Source organism: Pogona vitticeps, chromosome 1, assembly GCF_051106095.1.
Source record: "Pogona vitticeps strain Pit_001003342236 chromosome 1, PviZW2.1, whole genome shotgun sequence".
In the NCBI taxonomy this organism is placed as follows: Eukaryota; Metazoa; Chordata; class Lepidosauria; order Squamata; family Agamidae; genus Pogona; species Pogona vitticeps.
The window spans coordinates 91,564,824-91,588,377 of NC_135783.1; positions in this window are offsets into that span (position 1 = coordinate 91,564,824).

Genomic DNA, 23,554 nt, shown 5'->3' on the forward strand with positions numbered 1-23,554 from the left:
CATATGGGGACCCAAGGTTGGGAACAACTGCCATAGTCTATTGGTAGGGTTGGCCCAGCTAAGAGATGATGTCTTGGTTGCAAGTACAGTTAATAATACTCAAAGGCAGTGGTCACCAAGAGTCAAAATTAAAGACAGTGGGTCTTCAACCAAAAGGTTGTTGTTGTTTTGTCATTAAGTCATGTCCAACTCTTCTTGACCCCATGGATCAGAGCACGCCAGGCCCTCCTCTCTTCCACTGCCTCTCGGAGGTTGGTCAAATTCATGTTGGTAGCTTCGATGACACCATCCAGCCATCTCACCCTCTGTCGTCCCCTTCTCCTTTTGCCTTCACACTTTCCCAACATCAGCGTCTTTTCCAGGGAGTCTTCTCATGAGATGGCCAAAGTATTGGAGCCTCAGCTTCAGGATCTGTCCTTCCAGTGAGCACTCAGGGTTGATTTTGTTTAGAATGGATAGATTTGTTCTCCTTGCAGTCCAGGGGACTCTCAAGAGTCTCCTCCAGCACCACAATTCAAAAGCATCAATTCTTCCGCAGTCAGCTTTCTTTATGGTCCAGCTCTCACTTCCATACATTGCTACAGTGGACCCTTGACTTACAGACGGCTTGACTTACAGACTTTTTGAGTTACAGACTTCTCTGGCCGCAAAATTTAGGTTTGACTTGCAGACTGAGATTTGACTTACAGACCAGAAAAAAACCAAAATGGAACAAAAACGGCCTGTTACGGGAATCGGTTTTCAATGCACTGTAGGTCAATGGAGACTTGACTTACAGACTTTTTGACTTGAGAACTGCTTTCCAATATGGATTAAGTCCTCAAGTCAAGACCCCACTGTATTGGAAAACTATAGCTTTGACTATGCGGACCTTTGTTGGCAAGGTGATGTCTCTGCTTTTTAAGATGCTGTCTCAGTTTGTCATTGCTTTCCTCCACAAGAAGCAGGCATCTTTTAATTTTGTCACTGCTGTCATTATCAGCAGTGATCATGGAGCCCAAGAAAGTAAAATCTGCCACTGCCTCCATATCTTCCCCTTCTGTTTGCCAGGAGGTGTGGCCATGATCTTAGTTTTTTTGATGTTGAGTTTCAGACCATTTTTTGCACTCTCCTCTTTCACCCTCATTAAGAGGTTATTTAATTCCTCCTCATTTTCTGCCATCAGAGTGGTATCATCTGCATATCTGAGGTTGTTATTTCTTCTGGCGATCTTAATTCATTTGGGATTCATCCAGTCCAGTCTTTCCCATGATGTGTTCTTCATATAAGTTAAATAAGCCGGCAGACAATCTACAGCCTTGTTGTAATCCTTTCCCAATTTTGAACCAATCAGTTGTTCCATATCCAGTTCTAACTGTTGCTTCCTGTCCCATATACTGTATAGACTCATCAGGAGATAGATAAGGTGGTCGGGCACTCCCATTTCTTTAAGAACTTGCCATAGTTCGCTGTGGTCCACACAGTCAAAAGGCTTTTGCGTAGTCAATGAAGCAGAAGTAGATATTTTTCTGGAACTCTCTGGCTTTCTCCATGATCCAGTGCATGTTAGCAATTTGGTCTCTAGTTCCTCTGCTCCAAAAGGTGCAGGAGAATAAATGCATTATTGGTTGGAAAAAAAAACCTGGGAGATCGTTTTTGGATGCAACAGAATACCATTGCTTAGAGCTGCCGCATCCGAAATTGAGACAGTCATGTTAACACCCAGCTTTCAGTAGGTGATGATGGAGAAGAAGAATCAATGAACATGGCCAGAGTATTGGGAGAAAATGTTGGTAAATGTGTGAAATTGGAGTACTGGGGAAAATTCAGCATTTTCCTTCCCTTTGTTGTATGTGTCATCAAGTTGTTCCAACTTATGGAGACCCTAAGAATCAATGGTCCCCAAAAGGTCCTGTCATTGACAGGTCTGTTTGGCTTTTGCAAATTAAAGGCTGTGGTTCCTTTACTGAATCAGTCAATCAGTCTCATGTCCTGTAGGGGATGGATGAAGTGGATAGAGTGAAGCTCTTTTCCCTCTTACACAATACCAGAACCAAGGGACATCCACTTAAACTGAGCGTTGGGAGAGTAAGAACAGACAAAAGAAAATATTTCTTTATCCAGCATTTTGTTAGTCTGTGGAACTCCTTACCACAGGATGTGGTGATGTCATCTGGCCTAGATGCCTTTAAAAGGGGATTGGACAGATTTCTGGAGGAGAAGTTCCATCGCAGTTTACAAGCCATGATGGGGATATATAATCTCCAGTCTTAGAAGGAAGGTTTCTCAAAATGCCAGATGCAAGGGAGGGGTATCAGGAGACAGGGATCTAGTTGTTTCATGTGCTCCCAGAGGCACCTGGAGGGGCCACCGTGAGATACAGGAAGTTGGACAAGATGGGCCTTTGGCCTGATCCAGTAGGGCTCGTTCTTATGTTCCTCTTTTCCTAGGGCCTTCTATTTTCCTAGCATTATTCTATTTTCTCTGACACTTATTTTCTCATGATATGTCTACAGTTTCATAGCCTCTATCTAGTTATTTACTTTCTTGTGAGAGTTCAGGCTTGATTTGATCTAGAGCCCACTTATTGTTTTTCTGGCAGTCCATAGAATCTATAAAGCCATCTTTCAACATCACACTTTAAATTAATCATTTTTTTTTCTTGTCAGCGTTCTTCACTGTTCAGCTGTTGTATCTGTACATAATGACTGGAAATACCATAATATTGATGCTTTTGGCCTTGGAGACAATCCTTGCACTTGAGGATCTTTTTCAGTTTCTAGATATCACTATGCTTTGTTGGGTAAATTAACATTTATTAAGCAACTTAACCATATTTGTTAACCTAAAATTTGGAATAGGGAGGTATTTAAAATGGCAGCTTTGCATGTGTTGTATGTACTAATCGAATTCAGTACATACTGCGATGTGTTATTCTTGTGCCAAGTCAGGGAGGAACGTTTCTCACCCCTCTGTCTGAACTCTCCGTGGGTAAATTTATTCCCAGGATGGAGAACAACATATTCTAATTGCCTGTTATGTATTTGCTAAAGATGAGAAGCCTGACAGAAAATCGATGACAAGGGGATTGGATACACAAAGATTCACCTTGCATGTTCAATCCCTTTCGGGTATTATTCACTAAAATCATTGATGTTCGGTGAGCAAATCAAATGGTTTTCTTTTGGGACTTATTTCTGCAATCAACTTCCTTCTACCAAATTCCATGAAGAAATATTTGAGTTCTGGCATGTTTTCCTTTAAAAACCACTTGAGACATTTTCACACATCCACAAATTGCATTTTGCCAAGTACTGTACATATCTAAATGTACAACTGACCATAATTATCACCCCTTTTCCCAAGTGGTTGCCGAGGATTGTGGTAATATTTGAAATGTGCTTAACTGTTTGTTAGATATTAGTCAGGTGTATTAATTAGAGCACAAGAAGGTTTCTACTTGTGATTTCAAATACAGTATGCATGCTATTTCAGGCTTGAGCTACTAAACTTCACTTTGGTTCTTTATTTTGAAATTAATAATAAAATAAATTCACATCCAAGTTGGAGATACAAAATCAAATATAATCTTGAACTGGTCCTTCAAAAATGAGGAAGAAATTCTACCTCTATTACATATTACATTTTTATATTTCCATCTTAACCTTACACTGCCCGGATCAGTTCTCAAGATGTCCTTCCTATTCTTTTCAGCCTTACAAGTGCTAGACTTGTACGGAAAGAAATCTTTAAAAATAATTTGCCATTTTAATATTCTAGATTGTAATGCCTCTTTGGGATGTGCATTTTTAGAAAAGGAATGTAAATGCTACAAAGTACATAAGAATCTTATTGACCTTTGGTATGAATAGGACTTTGTGGCTGCCATTTACGGCTTTGTAAATCTAAAGGATAGATTGTTGTGATGTTTTTCATGTGGGGATGTCCTTGATGACTGGATGCTTCAGTTAAGGCAGAATGTGTTGATCCACCTTATGATAGGGGTGAATCTCTAAGAGCAAATTATAGCAATCCTTCCCTATCAGCCCTGCCTTCCAGGTGGTTTCTTGGCACAAGGTGATAGTTTTGATTTGCAAAGTCCTTGAATAAATAAAGAGACGCCATTTGGAACTTTGCACAAAACAGCGAAGCCTTACTGAATGACACAGAGATTGCATTTCTCACAGATACGGATTGCCAGAATGCAATATTACTCCAGCCATGTTCCTCTGTTCTGCAGCCACAAGAACTATGTTGACAGAATGCAGTGTAAACTGAGTATGTCATTTCTAAAACATCCAGGATTTCCTTCCATGCTAGGGGAATCCTAAATTAGTTGCTGGTATTACAAATGCAAAAGCAGCCTTAGAAGGGGCACCGACTTAACTTCTGACTTCCTAGAATTAGGATAAGGAAAGCACTGGAAGATTCACCCTCAACCATCTGCAGGAGAAACTAATGTGTTCCACGACATTCTGAGCAACTGAAACCAACCTGTGAATAGACAAACTGCAGCAGATATATTCACAGCCCAGTCTTACCGTCTTAATTTCTTCATTAAGTGATGTTACTTGCTCTTGAATAAACCAGTGTTCACAGGATTGCTGCTTTACTGTGATTTTGAGAAAATCCACTAGGGCAAAACTGCAAAATTCTTTCCAACCCCAGTAATTACTGTACTTGAGACATTGCTAAACTAGAAGAGAAGTGGACAATCGATTAGCAATATATTAGCTGGTAAGGATGCCATAAATAAGGAACAGTAAGAGAAACAGCCTGAAGGTATGAAGCAGAAAAATTAGTATGCTCATTAAATTGTAAAGATTCAAAGTTCTATGTATTTGCAAAGGCTTTCTGATGGTTGTTGTAGTTTTTTCAGGCTGTTTGGCCATGTTCTGGAGGTTGTTCTTCCTAACGTTTCACCAGTCTCTGTAGCCGGCATCTTCAGAGGCCAGGAGTCAGAACTCTCTCTGTGTTCTAACTCCTATCCTCTGAAGATGCCGGCTATAGAGACTGGTGAAATGCCAGGAAGAACAACCTCCAGAACATGGCCAAACAGCCCGAAAAACCTACAACAACCATTCAAAGTTCTCTCTGTCCTTGCTTATGAGGACACCCAACACGTTCTGGCTAAGCTTTGAAAATTTCCTTTTTTCGAACTACTACAGGCCCCAGAGTGTCCCAGCCAGCCTGGCTCAGTGGAGAAGGACAGAAAGATTAAGACACAAATGATATGCAAATATTACCAAGATTTGGCTGCAACTTGCTTGGCTTGGTACCTAAACCTCTGAAGAAGCACCGCTTCCCATATTAACCTGTGAGATCGTCTCCAAAAGCTCTCCTTCAGCTTCTTTTGTCAGAGGGACTGTATCATGCATCAGCAAAAGTGCCCTCTCAACCGAGGTGCACTTGATCCATGAGCTGCAGTCTTTTCATCAGAAGACTAAGATGTTTTTGTTCACCTAAGCATTTCAGTTGGGTGTATGTTTAAATTGATTAAGGGGTTTATCTGTTTTCCCAGTTCTGTTCCTTTTCTATGACTGGGCAGGCGCAACATGGCTTCTCTTTCATCACATATCTCCAAGAATACTTGAGAACTCCATGCAGATATCTTGAGTCATATTCCTTCCAGAAAAAAAAGAAGAGAAGAATATACTGTATTGATTAGATTGCATGTGTGTAAAAATAAAGCACTGACAATCCATGCTGCTCAAAGTGGTCAACTAGTATGGTCCCGGTTGTTTATTTCAAGCAAATAGTATGTACAAACTGGGTTTATCCCTGTTTGCTAATGTAATTAACTGTAACTAATGCCTGAACTGAAATTGAAAACTTATTTGCAGTCTTGTGAAGAAGAGGTTTAAATCATTGCTTTTAAAAACAATTAGCTTGTGCAGTTTGTTTATTTGCAAGAAAATAAAGGCAGAGTTAAACCCAGACCTTTGCTCCTGGGGACCACATTATTTTAATAGGAATAAAGCAAGGAAGAGTTAACTGGTTTGTACTAACTGCACAGATAAGTATTTATTGTACCCATATATGTGACAGTATATCTGTGCTGTACTTCACTATTAAACTGCCTGAAAGTATGTAGTGTTTTTTAGTTATGCATTTGTTTATATTCGTAGAAATATGGCATCTGCTTCTTGTCAATCACTTTCTTCATCCAATTCTGAGACTTGCTTTTCCTAAGTGGAATGCAAGGATTGCTTGTTCTTTCATTGTTAATTGCACCCAAAGACTTTTGCAACAACTTTCATAGTATATGTTTAAAATATAGTGTTTTAGTATGTGATTTATTATATATTATGAACTGCCCAGAGAATGGAGTGATATAGAAATGGAAATGAATGAATGACAAAATGAATGAATCTCTGCTTCAGCATAACTGACTACCTTCTGAAAACAAAAGTAATTTGCCTCAAAGCAATAGCTTAACCATGATCTGTCAGCTGACAGACAAGCTAATTACACGGCCAGTTGCCAAGATGTTTAGATGATCAACACTTTGCATATTTGTTAGCCATGTTGACTATGCTATGTCACTCTGAAATTTCACTGCCTGCAATAAAGCAATTGTCACTTTCTGTTTCCCATGTCATTTGGTCCTCACCATGCCAACTAGGTATAACTGATATGTAAAAAGATAATCTAAACATTATTCTCCATGTGCTGGAGAAACTGGATTGAATCCATGAAAGCTTGCACTGAAATGTGTCACAGTCTTAGAAATGCCACAGTACATTTGTTTTTGCTTCTGTTTTTTTCTTTTATGCCTGCTGCAACACACTAACATGACAACGTCTCTGAAAATTGCTGGAGAAAACTTTAGATTATGGCATGGCATACAAATATTGTTAACAAACAAATGCAGAAGACTCTGCTTTTGTATCAGATTCTCCTTTTCCAGCTGTACCACATTCACATACATTCCTCCCAGTTAGTCTTTCTACTGCCACAACATGTGGTCAGTAAAAAAAACAACACTGAAGTCAGCCATTTTATAAACAGAGCAAATCCTTCAATATTTGACCTGTAGTTGCTTCCTAAAATGGGGGTGGGGGTGGGGGTGGGAGAAACCCAGCTATATGTGCCAATGGGGGCTCCCTCCCCCTTTTAGCCTCTGCAAGGAAGTTTTGAATGGAGCAGCAGATGGAAACCAGGTTTCTTTTGCCAGCAATTAACTTTACCAAAAAGTATTCTTGAATGAAAAGAGGTGTTTATAATCTGCATGCTGTTTATATAAGATAATTGGTAGATTATCCGTCTAGCATAGTCATTGACTTTTTCCATAAACTTTACCAAAGAATCTGTTATGCCTAGTATGCAAAAGGAAACTTTCATTTCAGTTCCTGATATTCATGATAAAAAGGTTCTTAGCCTTTCATGAGTAAGGACATTATATTAGACCCCTTAGATGTTATTTAACTCTTTATGTTCCAATGCCTATTAATTGGGGTCATTCTCTGCTGCTTTTCCTCCTATGTAGACCCTTCATATGCTGCCATGTATGTCCAGAGGGGGATCAAAAGGGGTGCTTGCCCACCTCCCCAGAACCCTAAATTTATTTATTGTTATTTAATGTACACACACAGAGTGGTATTGGCATATACTATGCAAGCAAATTATGCTAATATAACACTATGCAGCTTCTCTTTGCCACAGGAAAACATTTCTGTAGACACACATAAATACTGTTGTGTCTTACTTCAGCTCAGACACTGTTCATATAATTTACATCCTTTTACTCCTCCCCCCCCCATTTTGTTTGGGGGGTCCCTAGTTTCCAGAAAGCAAGTCCTCAAGCAGGATTCTTTTAGCTAGAGAAGAAAGTTTGTCCTGTATTATTTGGCATGATCTGTTTGTTCCTTGATCAAGAAAAATGCCTTTTTGCTTCTTATTTTTTACAACATAATTCGCACTGTCAAGGGCAACATGGATTTTGAATATATTGCATATCCTGTGATTTGTAAAGAGAATCTGAGAATTAGCAGTGCCTATGTTCCAGCTTTTGTTCTTGGCTGTTCTGTGATAACAAGCTGCATGAGGTGTGGTCATCTCTGCATAATCTGTGAGAATAAACTGCAAATCTCTTTTTTTGTAGCATGCTTTGAATTTGGGAGAACATGATTGATTGACTGATTAATTGGTTCAAATGGTGGTCGGGGAGGCTAACATTGGAATACAAGATAAAAAGCAAAATAATAATTAAAACACAGAAGGAATCTTAAAAATAAAACAAAACAAAACTGTGTATCCAAACAAGAAATTTTGAACATTTTGCCAAAAGCTGAAGACATGCCTGTTTGGCTGAAAAATGTATAGTTTTTAATTGGTATCTGGTTTCGGTCTTATCTGAGGTTTTATGTCCCTACTTTTGCTTATTTCATTCTTTGTGTTACATTTGGTGGTTTGCAGGGTTTATTGCAAGTTGTTATCAGAATGAAAAAAGAGAGCAGGACAGAGCAATGTCAGTTTTCTCATATCCATACTCTTGTTGCTGTTGTAGTGATGGCGGTGATGATGATGTACTGGTGTGGACTGATTTTAGTTTGGTGGAGCCCAAACTCTTCAGTCTGTTTTAGAGAGAAAGAATCCAGTTGTCAGAACATCCCCTCCCCCATGTTTTTTTGCTATTTACTGCCTCCTGCCTGTGTTAAGGCACACACATGCCCTTCAGTCTTTCCACAGCCTTTCCAGGGTGCGTTTGGCAAGCCATACTTCTCGCCTTCCAGCTCCATGAAAACGCCGCACAGTCCACACATTCCTGCACTGCAGTAGCAAGCTTTTGCATTGCTTTGAGCAGGAAGGAGAGATTACTGTTACATGAAGCAAGAGTGAAGTCATTGCTGAAACATGGGGCAGAAACAGACATTATAGATAGCCTGTAATTAAAGCTGAAAGCACATTAGTGTTGGAGAGATGTGACTGAGCAGTTCAGGTGACTGAGACAAATTTTCAGGTTTGAAAAATTAGACTTCAGTGGAATTCCATGCTTAAGAGATCCCATGCAAAGCACCATTGGCAGAACAAAGGAAACTAGTTGGAAAATTCCAGGAGCTGAAAGAAGTTCTTGCTGTGTCACTCTCACACAAATATCTCTTAGGACTTACCTTTTTTTATTCATGGGTTATTTACAGCCTCTGTTTCTGCACTTCTGTTCCTCTTTTTTTACTGCCGGTTTCTTGCATGGAAGAGAAGCACAGGACCAGCAGCAAGAAATAATGGGTTATCCAATACTGTGTGATGAAAGTACAGATGAATGTAATTAATTATGTACCAAAAGGACTCTATTTTTCTTAAATTCTTGGTTTGATGTCCTCCAAAATTCACAGGTGCAAACAGATGGACAAGTTATTGTTTGGTACATTTAATGTACTGATGTTATGCTTTCTGTTTCCATTTGTTCTACATGCAGTATCTGGGATCCAGTTCAAGCTAAGCATTTACTGACGCCCACTCTGCAAAAACCCTTGTACGGAGCTTGCAGAGCAAAAACCACGAAACAAAGAGACTGCTTCAGGACTCTTGAATTGATTCAGGTCTAAAAAGAAAGAGAATGATGGCAAATGAAACACTGATGCATTAAAGCATAGAACAGGGAAATGAAAAGTGAAAGGCTTTATTTCCAGTTTTGGTCTCAAATTAGCTGAGTTTTCAAAAAGTCAGTGAGAAATACTTTATGTGAAAGACGGAGACAGCAGCCACGAAATTAAAAGACGCCTGCTTCTGGGGAGGAAAGCAATGATAAACCTTGATAGCATCTTAAAAAGCAGAGACATCACCTTGCCAACAAAAGTCCGAATAGTCAAAGTTATGGCTTTTCCCGTCGTGATGTATGGATGTGAGAGCTGGACCATAAAGAAAGCAGACCGCCGTAGAATTGATGCCTTTGAATTGTGGTGCTGGAGGAGGCTCTTGAGAGTCCCCTGGACTGCAAGGAGATTAAACCTATCCATTCTAAAGGAAATCAACCCTGCTTGCTCACTGGAAGGACAGATCCTGAAGCTGAGGCTCCAGTACTTTGGCCATCTCATGAGAAGAGAAGACTCCCTGGAAAAGACACCAATGTTAGGAAAGTGTGAAGGCAGGAGGAGAAGGGGACGACCGCGGATGAGATGTCTGGACAGTGACTGCGAAGCAACCAACATGAAATTGACAGTACTCCGGGAGGCAGTGGAAGATAGGAGGGCCTGGTGGGCTCTGGTCCACGGGGTCACAAAGAGTCGGACACGACTAAACGATTAAACGACGACGATGACGTTAGATTCTGTTAAGTCTCATGAAAAAGTGGCCAAATAGGAGTTAAAGAGAAAAGAAAGAACCCCATGTGGTCTCTGTACAAAATCCAAAAGCAAAAATGGGTAATTCCTTTCTTAGAACCACTGAAATATCGAAACAGGTGAGTTTCCAGGACTGTGAAAGATGCTAGCCACTCCTGTTTTCACACAGGAGTTAGTACTTGGTAAAGAAGATACAAAATAAACTATATTGGGCTGTGGGTTGGTGGGTGGGTCTGAGAGAGACTCTTACAGACTGACTGAGAGAACATAAGAGACTGTTGGGGGGGGGACAATTCATGCATCTTTAGACCAAACAGATTATTCATTCATACCATGAAAATGTCTCATCTCATCTTCATACACTGAGGATGTGAAGGAATGTTAAGGATGCATTCCTTGCATTTTCAGAAGTTATTAGTGAAATAACATAGCAAGGTGAATTACACCAAAATATTTTTCTAACCATTCCAGAAATCTCGGTCCAACTAGTCATAGGGCTGGGTAACTCATGAACTTTCGACCGAAGCTCAGATTGCTGGGAGACACATCCTCCTTGTTAGTTTCAGATGACAGTTCAGTGCACTAGAGAGATCCACTTGTGTATAAAGAGGAGGAGACACAGAGGAAGATTTAGCACTGCATTTTCACAGGAGCAAGAAATTCCATCCATCTCAAATGGGTTTTGGCGTGCAGCCCAGCTCCTTGTTGAGCACATGGCCATCTTTTTGCATCCTATTTCTGGCCTGGATCTACGTCTTGGAAGTTTAGTAAACTATGTTAGAAGTTAAAATTAGGCAGTACCACACATTTATCTCCAACAAAGGGAAAGCGAATTTGGAAACAACAACAAAAAAAGAACAAGAGACTTGAAGATTGGCTGTCAACCTTCCATGCAATTTCTCTGCTTACCCCTGTGGTTCAGAAGACAAATTGCCTGGGTTGCCTTTTGCTGTCTTAGTTTTACCACAGTGGTGACTGAAGATTAGTAGTGATGGAGGAAGCAGAAGAGGCTGCCTTTTGCTGGGGGATGTGGAATCCCTCCCCTAACCTGTTGATGCCTTGTTTTCAATGGCTCTCTTAAGAAAACTATTGAAATTCTTATTACTGTTAGCATTTTGTACTGTATTAGTTTATTGTTTCGTTTATCTATCTGTCTGTCTGTCTGTCTGTCTGTCTGTCTGTCTGTCTCTAGATAGATATATCTCCCCTCTTTCTTGTAGTACTGAGAGTATTACATAATCAATAGTTACACTTTCTGCTATGACCTTCAAGGCTGACAAGTGAACATGATCATAATATGCACATGACTTTGCATGTTCGGGCATTGTACGAATTATAGTCCAACCTAGCCCCCGAATCTTTGGATATGCATAAAATAATCCATATATTCATGCAATTAGGCCATCTGCTCACCCAGTGGTGAGTCTCTAAAATGGCAAACTTTGATCTGTATGAAAGAAAGTAAAAATGTGCACTTGAACAAGCTTCTTGTTTGGTGGAAAACCTAGTTTCTTCCTGCAGTGGATCCAACTCTGAGGATCCAGGTAGATGAAGCGCCCTGTGTCTATATAATTTTAATATAAGGATTATCAGAGTGTTTTGAAGGTGTCTCAGCACTTTCAAAAGTACATGTAAGCCATTTGCTTCTGAGTGCTTTCACAGCTGGAAAACACAGCAGGTCATTTGGGATTACCAGCCATCAATATCCCTGACAGTAATCTAATGAGTAGAGATTTGGTGCCTTGTGGAATTTGATGTAAGGCTGAACTAGGTTTAGTCTTGAAATATACCTCCGTTATACCCAGAGCACAGTTTGCTGTCCTCTGAAGATGCCGGCCACAGAGACTGGCGAAACGTTAGGAAAAACCACCTTCAGAACACAGCCAAGAAGCCCGAAAAACCCACAACAACCAATACCTCCATTACTTTGAGACTCCCCTCATTGAACTGATTGGTTGAATTTTCATTCTTTCCCATAAAACCTGAATATTAACATTTTATTATAATTCTGGGTAGCATAGAGCAGTGGTTCCCAACCTTGGGTAACCCAAGTGTTCTTGGACTGCAACTTCCAGAAACCCCAGCCAGCACAGCTGGTGGTAAAGTCCTCTGGGAGTTGTAGTCCAAGAACATCTGGATTACCCAAGGTTGGAAACCACTGGTGCAGAGCAGTGTCCTGCTTATGAAAAGCCAGAATATGGATATTTATCTTGAAACAGTCTGCTGTCCACTCACATGTTGGCAAAGGGCATTTCAAGGTAGGGAAAAATAGTACTGATAGATTATGGCACCAATAATCAAAGTTCATTAGCAAAGATTAATGGATAGTTATATTTTGGGTGCATGTAAATGCTTGCACAAGCTGCATTCTCTCTCTCTCTTTCTTTGACCAGAGCTCCCCTCTTAGTTATAGAAAAAAGTTTACTGACCTCCAAATAACCCAAACAAATTGCTGTAAATATGGCGTCAGTAGCGTATTGAGTCAGCGTTGGAATTATATACTTATTCCAATAATTGTCATTGTCATCATTGTCACCACTGCCACTGTCACAGCCACCACCACCGCCATCATTATCATTAGGGTGTGTGAATGCCTTTTGATACAATTTGCATTCAAATGTTTGCTGCACCATCCACCCTTGAGCTGATTTGGAGATGGCCTGAATTGATTTGTTGATTGCAGGTTGCTGAACATGGCATATGATTTTTGCACACTTGCGTAGAAGCAGGAACTGAGATGATCAAGGAGGGGGAAACTATATGTAAAGGAGTCAACATTTTCAGAGAAAATAATGTTTCTTCTTGAGCTGTTCATGCAGTAAATACTTTTACTGTTTCTGGGGAAAAATGTTGGTGGATGTTTACTTTATTGGACCCATGAATCAAAATCTTTCACTATGTGGATGTGGATCATGAGAAACTATATTGTCCTGAAAGAAACTGGTGTGCCTCAGCACATGATGTGTAACCTATATTGTGGACAAGAAGCTACAATTAGGAGTGGAATATGGAGAGACAGAATGATTTACTTTAGGCAAAGGTGCCAGATAAGAGTGTATTTTATCTCCTTGTTTGTTCAATCTGTATGCAGAACATATATGGAAAATGGATTAGATTCAGATGAAAGAGAAGTGAATATTGGGGCAGAAACAAAAAAAATTAGGATATGTAGATGATACCATCTTACTGGTAGAAGCAGAAATTACTTGAATTGACATTTAGTCAAAGTAAAGGAAGAAAGTGCCCAAACAGGACTGTAACTGATAATTAAGAAAAGAAAAATAATGACTACAGAAAAACTACACAACTTTAATGTTGACAATGAAGCAATAGAAATAATGAAAGATTTTGTATACCTTGGTTCAATCATCAATCCAAGTTGAAACTGCAGTCAAGAAATCAGAAGGCTGAGAATGTGGCTACATTAGCGGCAAGGAACAATATAAAATTGGGTGCTTTGGAATAGTCAGTCTTGATTGATTTAATAAAGCCCAACAGTTCACACAGAAATCACTCCTGCCAATATTGTGAAGTGACTTAATAAGCAAGTTATCACTTCCTCTGCTCCTCAACGGAGGGATAAGGGAATATAACATTTTTAAAAAACTGTACATGGACTATTGCTGATACACTCCATCAGGTGTGTGTGTGTGTGTGTGTGTGTGTGTGTGTATGTGTGATATAAATCTTTTCTTTTCCTTCTCTTAAATTTGAGAAATTGTAGAACTATGAACTTCAACTGGCTATTAAAAAAAGAAAAGAAAGGTCTTTTTTTTTTTTTTTAAAAAATTGTAACTGATGCAGTGCATCAGCAATAGTCCACTATACAGCCATTCCCCCCCCCACTTCCTCTGTCCCTCTAGTGAGGAGCAGGGGAAGTAATTAATTTGCAAATATCCTGGAGTAATGATGGTTGGTGGGAATGACTGCTGAGCTCAGGTCTTTTGCCATTGGCAGCACAGGTGGTAAGGGAGGAGGATGGAATTTAAAAAATGAAAATGAAAAACAATAAAAGCATAATAAACATAAGTAATGCAACAAAAGTCAAACTATGGAATAAGTACCGTAATTTAACAAAGGTAACTTTAACAATGACTGATGAACCAGAAGGACTCTTCTAGCAGAAAAATGGAGTAGTGAAATGAAAAAGAAATTCTTGCCCAACCTTGAAAATCCTAAGTGTACCATACATGAAGCATACTAAGATAGTGGGTGAAATTGCCTCCTTTTTTGATTCCAGCCCCCCCCCCCCAAAAAAGGGAAACTCCTCTTTCTACCAAATTGGATGAGAATGGTTAAAGCCGCCCAAAACAAACAACAAACAAACAAACAAACAAACAAGAGATGGAAGGAATGTTTTGAATGATACTGTTTTCAAGCAGTGACAATGTAGTCCTTTAATAAATTCCCTCCAACTTAAAGCATAAAGGTAATATGTATAATTTCACACAGCTTAATTCCAGTGATAAGTGAAATCGCCTCAGCTTTACAACCAGTACTTAGCACTTGGCTTTTCACTGGGCAAGTGAAAGCAGATGTAATATCTCAAAAGGAATGAGGAGAGATGCTGTCGTATCATACCATTTGTCTAACTGAAGTGCTGCTACTGCCTACCCTTGAGGGTTCAGCTGTTTTCATCTGGAGGATAACCAGAAAACAATCAAGGGACGGACAGTCTTGATTTGGTGCAGCCGTTTTCTGGTAGAATTAAAATCTCAGTCTGGGATGGTGGGTAGTGAAGTGCAAGAAATGTCACCCCCTTTTCAATGGCTGTATTCCCCTCATGACTGTACCTGCATTAGGCCACTTGGGGGTGCACAAATAAAAATTTCAGCTCGTGGACGATTGACAGAGATATACCCATTTTTGGAGGCTTTCCCTATAAGATTCTTGCAATGTGCTAATGTTCAGATGTTGCTCATCAGATGTTGCCCTGACAGTTTGCTCCAGGTTCAGGCTTAATGCCCCCCCAAGACTTAATGAAAGGTAGATTGCAACCCATCTCTAAAACTAATTGAGGGAGACTCTGTAGTTTTCAGTGGCATGATGGCTCCTTAGGTCTCTCATCTGATTCAAGAAATCCCCCCTTTCCTCTTCATAGTCAAGGTTGCATACATGATTGTCCTCCTCTTCCTCCTCACTTTGTCCTCACAGCAGCCTTATGAGGAAAAGCTGACTGGCCCAAGATCACCCAGGAAGATTCATGACTGAGCTCCCACTACACAAGGGTAACAGTGTGCACTTACCAAACTAGAACTGCATTTGCTTCTAAAATTATGTATGTCTACATTAGATGCTGGGTGTCATCCAGGAGAGCTGTTTCTCTCTTCTTACTTATACAATATAGAATGCTCTTCAGGACAATGCTTACTGTTCTCAGATTTTGCAAATAGTGGTACAGTATTGAAAAGCATTAATAATTTTAAAATCTACTCCTTGATTCTGCTTAGTTTTTCTCCACTGGTTCGTCTATCTAACCTGGGGGTAGGCAACATGTCTGGTGGCCAATTTTCAGTCCTCACTATCTTTCCTGGGCCATTCAGAGTCATAGAAATAAAGCCAAAAGAGACCCAAAGTACACTTTAGTGTTAAGCACTGCAACGCTGGCACTATTTAAAAGATGCATCATTGCTCCTAGAAGCCTCTAAGATTGGCAATTCACTGTTTATTTGCAGGGGGAAACCATTCCTTGGGCTGGGGGCTGAGGTTATCTAATAGGGCTGTAAAAGCAGTCAAGGGGGTCACATCCAGCCTCCAGGGACATATCTCTGATCTAATCCAACCATCTTCCAACTCCCAGAGGTACAATACTACAACTCCCATCACCTCAGCCAGTATGGCCAAGGATTATGTTGACCAGGGATGGTCAAAACTGTAATCCACTCTATCTGGCAGACCTCAGACTGGGAAAAGCTGAGATAAGCAATTAACAGTACTTCCATTTTGTCCTAAACCAGCCAATGTCCTTTGGAGATCTGAGTGAGTAGGAGGTAGAATTCCAGACTGCATGTTTCCCCTCCTTACCATACATGTTTGCTCAGAGTTTGTGAGGACAGCATTTTGTATATCTACTCCCAGATTAGAGTGCAGTAGCCTTCTCTTCTGGCATGACACAACACTCCATAAATCAAAAATAAGGGCAAAACACCACCTTTTTTCAACCTGATGACAATTTAACTTATTTGTGGGTTTGAATCCCTGGAGTCAAAGGGAAAGAAGCTCCTTCAGAAAGTTAGTGGGGAGGCGGGGGAGGGGGATACCTGGGTAGAATAAGACTGCACAGATCATATTAGAGAGGAGGAATACTGAGGCCAGAGTTCAAAGAGCTCAAAGAGATGCATGTAAAATATCTGAGTTGGAAATTTTGTAAGGTCAGAGACAGAGCCTTGGTGTCTAGGGAACCTGACTTCTCTAGCCTATGACTATGAAAGTCCCACTCCTACAAATGGGGCTGAGGGCAGGCATTGATTTCCATCTTTAAAAGCAAGCTCTTGAATTTTGCTTGTATATATTCTCTCTTTCTCTCTCTTTCTTTCTCTCTTTCTCTGTGGAAAAGAACAGAAAAAGCCAAAAAAATTTTAAAAACAGATAGCTGTTGTTGAGGCAGTCAGAGTAAGGAGAGATTTAGTATATGGAATGGAGAGGGCATTTGTCAAGGTACATAACTTCTTTCATAGCACTGAGCTGGCATTAGTGGTGATAGAGCCACCTGTCCCATCTTTTTGCCCTTCCCTGTCTGCCATCAATTTTTCACCAAGTCTCCAAGTGACAGATCCCTCATAGTGACCATACTTGGAAACAAGGTGTATGACAGGGATGTGAAAAACACTCATCTGCAGGGCTAGAAGGAGGACTTCAAGATAGAAGAAGCACTGTTTAGTAACTTTCCATTTGGGGCTGAATTTCCAAGAATCCGCCTGCCAGTTTCTAGTAAGGAAAAGTAATTTTTCTAAGCTATGAGAGGGAGAAGTATTGCTGATTGAAAATGAGAATGCTGTGCTTTGTAAAATGTTGCTATCCATTGATATTGGCAGAGGAAGACCCACAAAAAAGGACAGTGTTAGGGTGGTTCATCCCAGTTTGAGGTCTGACCCTGCCAAAATTGTTTCACTTTGAACAAAGCCTGCTCCATTTTCCACACATCAGTATTTCAGTAATTTGAAGACTGCAGCCATCTTTTCTCTTCTTCTCCCCTTCTCGAGACTAAACGATTCAATGGCATCCTTCAGTCTCGAAAGACTATGGTATCGTGCTCTGTATCGAGGACTTGGAATAGCGTCTAGTGTGGCTGAGAAGGCCAATTCGAGAGTGACAATCCCTTCCACACTGAAGACAAATCCAATCTGTCCCCTGTCCAGCTCCCTGATTTTGCTGCTTTTGTGACTTCCTCTTTGCCTCAGCCTGCTGGACAAGGGTCTCTTCAAATTGGGAGAGGCCATGATGCACTGCCTGCCTCCAGACTGAACGTTCAGATGTCAGGATTTCCCATCTGTTGAGATCCATTCCTAAGGCCTTCAGATCCCGCTTGCAGATGTCCTTGTATCGAAGCTGTGGTCTCCCTCTGGAGCGATTTCCCTGCACTAATTCTCCATACAGGAGATCTTTTGGAATCCGACCATCAGCCATTCTCATGACATGCCCAAGCCAACATTGCTGTTTCAGTAATGTACATATGCTAAAAATTCCAGCTCATTCTAGGCCTACTCTATTTGGAACTTTGTCCTGCCAAGTGATACCAAAAATGCGTCGGAGGCAACGCATATGGAACGTGTTCAGCTTCCTCTCCAGCTGTGCACAAAGGGTCCAGGACTCACTGCAGTACAGGAGTGTGCTCAGGACACAGGCTCTATAGACCTGGATCTTGGTATATGTCGTCAGCTTCTTATTGAGCCATACTCTTTTTGTGAGTCTTGAGAACATGGTAGCTGCTTTCCCGATGTGTTTATCCAGCTCGACATGTAGAGACAGGGTGTCAGAGATCGTTGAGCCAAGGTACACAAAGTCATGAACAACCTCCAATTCTTGTGTGGAGATAGTAATAGAGGGAGGTGAGTCCTAGACTAAACACACCCAGCTCTTTCCATTATTTTGCCTAGATCTTCATCCACAGACCACTCACCATCCTGGTGGTGGTGAGTGGTCTGAAATACTTCTTGAAATACTGCTAAGTTTGTGAATGTCCTTAAAATGTGGCATGCAGGTGTCAACACTGTGCTCCAGATGTACAGAATAGAGTGGAATTGCATCTTGCCATGACTGAAGCACTGTTCTTCTGTCAGCGCAGCTTAAGATTGCACTAGTGTTTTTAGTACCTGCATCACACCTTTCCCTTGTATTCTTATGGTATTTCTGAGCTTATTAACAATTGGGATGGGAGTGCTAGTGTAGGGCTCCTGGTAACTATACTGTATTTGGACATACGGGAGTCTGCATGTAGTTCAGAGTTTTATGTCACCTATCTCTGCTTTAGACAAATATGTGTTTGATTCCCCCCCCTTTTTTCCTTTGCTTTTGGCTGCTGTTTGTGATTATATATTTTTAATAGCTGCTAACAACTTTTTAATTTGTTATGAGCTGCATGAAATTTGCATTTAGTTGTCCCTTCTCGGGGGATATAGGCTATCAAGTTTCAGAAGAACAGGTCAATGGAATTTGTGCAAAATCAGCAATGAAAGACAGTGAATTTCCAGAAATGGACAAACTTATCCGCTATGGTTTATTCGTTTATTTGTTTCAGGAACAATTGCTGTGAAAATAGCCTACAGCATTGAGGTAATTTTAATAAAAGCTAGAGTGCCATATTGATGAGAGAGTTGGGCTCAGAAGATCCAAGTGCAAAACTTCACTGAGCCATGAGCAGCAATTGCTGAATGATGGGTCAGTGTCGTAATATACTCCTCGCGCATTCCCTTGCCAAAGCACTGGAAGTGAAGAGACCTGGCAAAACTATTTGCTATGAGTAGAAGCCAGAGCTGGCAGTCACAAAACCACACTCCGTTCTTTCCTCTCCCCCCCCACCCCCGGCCTGGTGTTTCCTTTTTGTGGAGAGCTTGGGGGCCAACGTAGCAATTCTTGAAGATCAACTGTCAGTGTTTATGTCCATCCAAATCATTAACAAATCTTCAAGAGTGTTCAGATTTGGATTACATCCATTTTCATCCATTTGAAATGACTCAACGTGGTTTTAGATTCAAGAGTCACCCAAATAATCAAGACATCCTTCATGGTTAGTAGTATGTGTTGGGAGTTTTATTTGCAGCCTCACATGTTGTCTGTGTTTTGTGTGACTGGGAGGGACCTTTCTGGGCTGAGGTGATTGTCTAACTAATCAGTCCTCCCAGCCTTTGAATTCAAGGAGAGCCCCACCTCTCTGCTCAGTGTTCTTTTCTGTCTCTTTAGTCTGCTGGTGGTAGTTGTTTGTTTGCTGCTGATCCATTAGTGGGTTGTCACAGTATATGCACAGTAAAGAAAGCTGCATATAAAATCCTGTAATTTCAAGCAACTTTAAGTGAAGAAATGTTTTTTTAATTCTTTCTTCTCCAAATGTCTCAGGGTGGGTTACTGAGACTTTAAGTGCCAGTTAATGAGAAAGGGGTGGACACAGAGGAACACTGGAGCCATTATTTGTGATCTCTGTACTTCTACTGCATAGCAAAAGGTATTTTATCAGATATTCAAAACTCTGCCACAGTATGATCTCAAATTTTCTCTGCATTGAGTTCAGTCTGACAAACACCTTTTCTAGGTGTGACTTCCCAGCCGTTTTGTGGATGACATGTCTATCTCCATCTTCTAACACCAATGTAGGTAGGTAGGTAGGTAGGTAGGTAGGTAGGTAGGTAGGTAGGTAGGTAGGTAGGTAGGTAGGTAGGTAGGTAGGGAGAGAGAGAGAGAGAGAGAGAGAGAGAGAGAGAGAGAGAGAGAGAGAAGGAAAGAAAAAGAAAGAAAGAAAGAATAGTTGAACCCCAACTTGGAATAGTTACTTTTTGGACCACAGCACCCAGAATGGCAGCTGGCCATGCTGACTGAGAATTCTGGTGGCTGTAATTTAAAAGCAACTTCCTCACACTGTATGCTGAGAGAACTAAGAGATAAATTCATGGAGAATAAGGCTATTTATTCCTATCCTCCATATAACTTTACTCAGGCTTCATGCTCTGGAGAGAACACTCCTCGATTCAGAGCATGTTACCATAGTCTCTCGAGACTGAAGGATGCCTATGATGATGAACACACAACTAGTTCTCCAAGAATTCTCAGAGATGATGGACAGCAACTCCAAAACAACACCACAAATTCTTTCAACAGATTTTAACTCTTCTAGACCTCAAGGTAGATTTTCTCTGACACTGTCCTCCCTTCTGTTTCTTTTACTTAACTGTCCAGGTTGAAAACAACTTTTCTTAGCTAGGTAGTGTCCTGAGAACAAATTTCATGTTAATTTTATTTATTGATTGAAAATTATTTACTGTATGCCCCACGTTTTCCCTAAAAGATATACTGTAAGGATGCTCACAACAACAACAACAACAACAACAACAACAACAACAATGTAGCTTAATAGTTACACTATAAGCCCTTTCAGAGACTGAAATCCAGCTGTGTAACTTGCATATCATAAAGATGATGACATTATCAGCTACAACAATTTTTCAGAAATTAAAAGTGGCTGATCCTGTCCAAATTTTCTGAGGCTTTCTTAGGATCTCTTTCATCAGGAGAAGCCATTGGGGACCATGAGATGGTACAGAGGAGTCTTTAATTTCCAAAAATTGCTACCAACATTTGTGGCAGTGATTTTCGGTAGTTAAAGACTCTCCCAGATCCATACTGCCCAACAGCTTCCTCTTGGCAGCCTTAGGACCTTCGAAGGTGAACTGGACATTTTTTTCATTGGTCTTATGCAGTGTTACATTACGCTGCTAGATTTCATCTGATTGATAATATAAACACTATGCATGAAAACTAGAGCAAAATAGATTAATATATAGCATCAATTAAAACATTTAACATGTTGCTAAAAGGGCAGTTTAAAAACTATAATTGTGGGTTCTGTATCAAATGTCCTCCTCAAAAGTGAGGCCCCTGCATCTTCTGGAAGGGGAAGGGTGAGGTAAGCCTCCCTTGGACAAGGTTTCAGAGCCTCCACAGAGACCCTCTGCCTAGTCCCCACTAAAAACAACTCTGTTGTACCCACAGCTTGGAAATAATGCATTCATCTCAATGTGTTAACATTACTCTTATTAGTTTTGTTATCTAATGAGGCAAAATAACACAACAGTGTTCCAAGATTGTTGTAAACAACCTCAGTCATTTCTAAATGGGGCAATGCCAGGTCGCTTTGCCCTCCTATGCACCCTTTCATTCCTCCCTTCCCCTGTTCCCATGAGGACAGTACACATTTCTGCAGTGATCTGAGACTTCCACACTGACAGATAAAAGTCAGCGATGCAGATAGTACCAGATGCCCACAGACTGTTTTTGTAAAGATGATGACTTTTAACTGCTGGATTGTTCTATGGTTTAGGTATCTGGCTGTGGAGCCAAAGGTTGGGAGTTCGATTCCAAGCGTGACTCCTAGACCGAAGCTGGGTGTGATGATCCACAGACTCTCTTCCAGCCCCAAGGTTATATCAAAATGATGACCATAATTTCTTTGAAATAGTTGTTTTTTTCATTCAAATCCAATGCAGACTGATAGAATTGGCTTTGCTCTTTCGAGCAGGCAAGCTTGCAGAATTAGCTATCTATAACCCCTTGATCCAATGTTTCTGGTTACAGAAACAGCCTGTACACTTTATATCTTAGCTGCATTCAGTTAAGACTCCTGAATCAAGATCACAGTTCAATATGCAAGCCATTACTCTAACCTATTCAAGTATGTCTGCTATAAATAAGTGTATTTTCTCATCAGCTCTGATGCCATCCTGCACCGGGTTATATTCACAAATGTCATGCTGAAGATCAAATCACTGAAGGAGGTCTCCCATAAAGATATCTTGTACGGTTCCTCTTCAACCTCTCTCTCTCTCTCTCTCTCTCTCTCTCTCTTTCTTTCTCTCTCTCTCTGCTCAGACCAGTTTGGTCAGTGTCCCTATTATTAAAAATGGTTAATGCTACTTACAAAACCCCATCAGCCTTAGCCAAGGGCGAGGGATGCTGGAAACTGCAAGTCAACAATACCTGGAGGTTCGCACATTTCAGAGACAAATAGACCTGGAACTCTGCCTAGAGTCTTGGTAGCAGCGTTTCCTGAAAGGACTAGGGTGGCTTTTCCAAGAAAATGAGGATATTAAGACAGGAGCATGTACATCTCCCTGGCAGCATGAGGCAAAGAAAGGTTCACAAAAGACCCCTTAAATGTTCCTTATAACGTAACTCTTTTCTGAAATTCCATCACTGCAAGCTCTCTGTTTCTCAAATATTTCAAGAAAAAGGCTCTAACTGTCATTTCTTCATAGGTATTTCCTTAAAAGTGTGTAATTCTAAGATCCTGTCAGACTCTAAAACAACAATGCAAACGATGAACTGCAGTCATCCCAGTAGTGTCTCCTTAAGCTGTGAATCTTCAGCAATTCAGTGAAAATATTTTAAGTTATGACCCATATCTGTATCATCAGCTCAACAGAGCTGGAAGAATTTGCTTACATGGTTTGGAAAATCAGATGCGAAACCACGGCAAAGGAAAAATGAGGAAATCGTTCTTGGAAAGAGGCAAAGGGTGAGCAAATAGTCAGTAGATCGAAGCCCAACACAAGTCACACACAAGCTGAGGGACATTGCTTTAAGATTATGTAATGGAATCAAACTGAACTGCTTAAAGGATTGAAATGACTAATTTAACCAGTCACATGTCATAAACCAGGCTTTTCATCCAGGCATCATTGCTGTGATTGCTCTGAAGCTCTGATGCTTATTTTTAACAACAATTTTCCTCTTCAAAATATTTATCAGCACTCAAAATATTATATAGGTAAATGCACAATATAAACATTAATGGAAAGCTTCATGATATACATACGTACTTGCAATGTTTTGCCATAAAAGAATTCTAAGCATTTGTACTGGAATGGACCAGAGTTTAGCACTGCATCTTGGTATCATTTCCTCCAAGAAGATGGTGGGTATCAGGGTTATGAACTGATTAATTGCTTTGACCATTCCCTAAGCATGAGCAAAAATACCCTTTTCTTTTCTCTCTAGGCTTCCACTTATCAACCAAGAGTGCCAAGCCACTAGGCTAAATGAAAATATACCCTCCAGTAATCATGCACGGCATCCCTCATAACAAG